This window comes from Calypte anna, unplaced genomic scaffold, assembly GCF_003957555.1.
Source record: "Calypte anna isolate BGI_N300 unplaced genomic scaffold, bCalAnn1_v1.p scaffold_131_arrow_ctg1, whole genome shotgun sequence".
Taxonomy (NCBI): Eukaryota; Metazoa; Chordata; class Aves; order Apodiformes; family Trochilidae; genus Calypte; species Calypte anna.
Genome location: NW_022045438.1, coordinates 3,652 through 7,965, shown reverse-complemented (window position 1 = coordinate 7,965; position 4,314 = coordinate 3,652). Strand labels below are relative to the sequence as shown.

The 4,314-nt window shown below is 51.6% G+C and overlaps 1 long non-coding RNA gene across 3 annotated transcripts; it reads right to left on the bottom strand.

The window, feature by feature from the left end:
- Nucleotides 1–1,085: 1,085 nt before the first annotated feature.
- LOC115600197 lies at nt 1,086–3,247 on the bottom strand. 3 transcript variants are annotated; one of them, XR_003988860.1, is made up of 3 exons: nt 3,221–3,247; nt 1,881–1,954; nt 1,086–1,190 (listed from the first exon to the last, which is right to left on the bottom strand). It is a non-coding gene; the product is annotated as an uncharacterized LOC115600197 (long non-coding RNA). The 3 variants fall into 3 exon arrangements; XR_003988862.1 differs by lacking the exon at nt 3,221–3,247 and adding an exon at nt 3,007–3,026; XR_003988861.1 differs by lacking the exon at nt 3,221–3,247 and adding an exon at nt 2,261–2,272.
- Nucleotides 3,248–4,314: the final 1,067 nt, after the last annotated feature.

Sequence of the window (4,314 nt, the reverse complement as noted above, 5' to 3'; positions counted from 1 at the left end):
TAAGGCTGAATTGGGTCCCGAAAGTCCAAACAATCAGGACTGGGAAACAAATGCAAAGAGTGACCACTGAAAACTTTGGCTGGCCTTAACCCTCAAATGGAACCCTTCCCAGAGCACCACGAACAGTCCGCCTACAGGTTTCTGTTTGACCACCAACTTTGAATCTCCCATCCCTTAGCGGCCATTTTCCCCTACTGCTGAATGGGGTCCCGAAAGTCAGAACAATTGGGACTGGGAAACAAACGCAAAGAGTGATCACTGAAAACTTTGGCTGACCTTAACCCTCACATGGAACCCTACCCACAGCACCACCAACAGTCAGCCTACTGGTTTCCGTTTGACCACCAACCCTGAATCTCCCAGCCCGAAGCTGCCATTTTCCCCTTTTGCTGAATGGGGTCCTGAAAGTCCGAACAATCGGGACTGGCAAACAAATGCAAAGAGTGGCCACTGAAAACTGTGGCTGGCCCTAACCCTCACGTGGAACCCTACCCACAGCACCACCAACAGTCTGCCTACGGGTTTTACTTTTACCACAAACCTTGAATCTACCAGCCTGAAGGGGCCGTTTTCCCGGATCGCTGAATGGGGTCCCAAGAGTACGAACGGTCCAGTCTAGAAAACAAAGGCAAAGAGTGGCCACTGAAAACTTTGGCTGGCCCTAACCCTCACATGGAACCCTACCCACAGCACCACCAACAGTCGGCCTAAGGGTTTGCGTTTTACCACAAACCTTGAATCTACCAGCCTGAAGCGGACGTTTTGCCGTATTGCTCAGTGTTGTCCAGAGAGACCGAAGGGTCGGGAGTGGGGAGGAAACGCAAAGAGTGGCCACTGAAAACTTTGAATGACCCTAATCTTCACATGGGACCCTACCCGCAGCATAACCAACAGTTGGCTTACGGGTTTCTGTTTTATCACAAACCTTGGATCTACCAGACTGAAGCGGCCGTTTTCCTGGATCGCTGAATGGGGTACCAAAAGTAAGAAAGGTCGGGACTGGCAAACAAATTCAAAGAGTGGCCACTGAAACTTTGGCTGGCCCTAACCCTCACATGGAACCCTACACACAGCACCAACAACAGTCGGCCTACGGGTTTGCGTTTTGCCACAAACCTTGAATCTACCAGCCTGAAGCGGCCGTTTTCCCGGAGTGCTCAATGGGGTCCCAAAAGACCGAACAGTCGGGACTGGGGAACAAACGCAAAGAGTGGCCATTGAAAACTTTGGCTGGCCCTAACCCTCACATGGGACCTTACGAATAACACCACCAAGAGTCGGTCGTGGGGTTTGCCTTTTACCACAAACCTTGAATCTACCAGCCTGAAGCGGCCGTTTTCCCGTATTGCTCAATGGGGTCCAGAGAGACCGAAGGGTCGGGAGTGGGGCGAAAACAGAAAGAGTGACCACTGAAAATTTTGGCTGGCCCTAACCCTCACATGGAACCCTACCCAAAGAACCAAATGTCAGCCTATGGTTTGCGTTTTACCACGAAGCTTTAATCTACAAGCCTGAAGCGGCCGTTTTCCCGTATTGCTCAATGGGGTCCGAAGAGCCCGAAAGGTCGGTAGTGGGGAGAAAACGCAAAGAGTGGCCACTGAAAACTTTGGCTGGCCCTAACCCTCACATGGAACCCTACGTAAAGCACCACCAACCGTCGGATTACGGGTTTGCCTTTTACCACAAACCTTGAATCTACCAGCCCGAAACGGCTGTTTTCCGGGATCGCTCAATGCTTTCCCCAAAGTCCGAACGGTCGGGACTGGGGAACAAAGGCAAAGAGTGGCCACTGAAAACTTTGGCTGGCCCTAACCCTCCCATGGAACCCTACCCACAGAACCACCAACCGTCGGATTACGGGTTTTCCTTTTACCACAAACCTTGAATCTACCAGCCCGAAGCGGCCATATTCCCGGATCACTGAATGGGGTCCCTAAAGTCCGAACGGTCGGGACTGGCAAAGAAATGTAAAGAGTGGCCACTGAAAACTTTGGCTGGCCCTAACCCTCACATGGGAATCTACCCACAGCACCACCAACAGTCGGCCTACAGGTTTGCCTTTTTCCACAAACCTTGAATCTTCCAGCCCGAAGCAGCCGTCTTCCCAGATCGCTGAATGGGGTCCCAAAAGTAAAAAAAGGTCGGGACTGGGGAGCACAAATGTGGCCACTGAAAATTTTGGCTGGCCCTAACCCTCACATGGAACCCTACCTACTGAACCACGAGCAGTCGGCCTACGGGTTTGCCTTTTACCACAAACCTTGAATCTACCACCCCAAAGTGGTCGTTTCACCGGATTGCTTAATGGAGTCCCAAAAGTCGGAATGGTCGGGAATGGCAAACAAACGCAAAGAGTGGCCACTGAAAACTTTGGCTGGCCCTAACCCTCACATGGAATCCTACCCACAGCACCACCAACAGTCGGCCAACCGGTTTGCCTTTTACCACAAACCTTGAATCTACCAGCCCGAAGCGGCCATTATCCCGGATCACCGAATGGGTTCCCAAAAGTCAGAACAGTTTGGGACTGGGGAAAAAACACAAAAAGTGGCCACTGAAAACTTTGGCTGGCCCTAATCCTCACATGGAACCCTACCCACAGCACCACCAACAGTCAGCCTATGGGTTTTCCTTTTACCACAAACATTGAATCTACTAGCCCGAAGCTACCGTTTTCACGGATTGCTTAACGGGGTCCCAAAATCCGAACGGTCGGGACTGGGGAACAAACGCAAAGAGTGGCCACTGAAAAATTTGGGTGGCCCTAACCCTCACATGGAACCCTACGCACAGCACAACCAACAGTCAGCCTTGGAGTTTGCGTTTTACCAGAAACCTCGAATCAACCAGCCCAAAGCGGCCGTTTTCCCAGATCGATGATTGGGGTCCCGAAAGTCTGAATGGTCAGGACTGGGGAACAAAGGCAAAGAGTGGCCAGTGAAAACTTTGGCTGGCCCTAACCCTCACATGGAACCCTACCTACTGAACCACGAGCAGTCGGCCTACGGGTTTGCCTTTTACCACAAACCTTGAATCTACCACCCCAAAGTGGTCGTTTCACCGGATTGCTTAATGGAGTCCCAAAAGTCGGAATGGTCGGGAATGGCAAACAAACGCAAAGAGTGGCCACTGAAAACTTTGGCTGGCCCTAACCCTCACATGGAATCCTACCCACAGCACCACCAACAGTCGGCCAACCGGTTTGCCTTTTACCACAAACCTTGAATCTACCAGCCCGAAGCGGCCATTATCCCGGATCACCGAATGGGTTCCCAAAAGTCAGAACAGTTTGGGACTGGGGAAAAAACGCAAAAAGTGGCCACTGAAAACTTTGGCTGGCCCTAATCCTCACATGGAACCCTACCCACAGCACCACCAGTCAGCCTATGGGTTTTCCTTTTACCACAAACATTGAATCTACTAGCCCGAAGCTACCGTTTTCACGGATTGCTTAACGGGGTCCCAAAATCCGAACGGTCGGGACTGGGGAACAAACGCAAAGAGTGGCCACTGAAAAATTTGGGTGGCCCTAACCCTCACATGGAACCCTACGCACAGCACAACCAACAGTCAGCCTTGGAGTTTGCGTTTTACCAGAAACCTCGAATCAACCAGCCCAAAGCGGCCGTTTTCCCAGATCGATGATTGGGGTCCCGAAAGTCTGAATGGTCAGGACTGGGGAACAAAGGCAAAGAGTGGCCAGTGAAAACTTTGGCTGGCCCTAACCCTCACATTGAACCCTACCCATAGCACCACCAACAGTCGGCTTAAGGGTTTTCCTTTTACCACAAACCTCGAATCAAAAAGCCCGAAATGGCTGTTCTTCCGGATCGCTGAATGGGGTCCTCAAAACCTGAACAGTCGGGACTGGCAAACAAAGGCAAAGAGTGGCCACTGAAAACTTTGGCTGGCCCTAACCCTCACATGGAACTGTAGTGGAACAGAGCGACCAGGTGCCTCTGATCATCAAGAAGTGGGTGTGAGCCGCTATCAACTCCACCTGTGCCCAGTCAGGGCAGGGCCCCTATGGAGCATGTGCAAGACCATGCGGCCAATAAATAGTGAGGCTCACACCCACCGAGGCAGCTCATTCTAGAGCTAGCTTAGAGAGCGGCTGGTTGTTTCCATAGCAGCAGATCATCTTTGCTAGTTCCACACTGTGGGCAATAAACTCGGATCACATCCTACGAGTCTATATCATCGTATCAACGCTTCAATCCCGGACAAGAGACTCCTTTCCGGCTACATCTGGTGGAGAATGCGGGCATAGACCCTGGTCTAGCCCAAATTTCCATCGGATCAAGAAAAAACAGG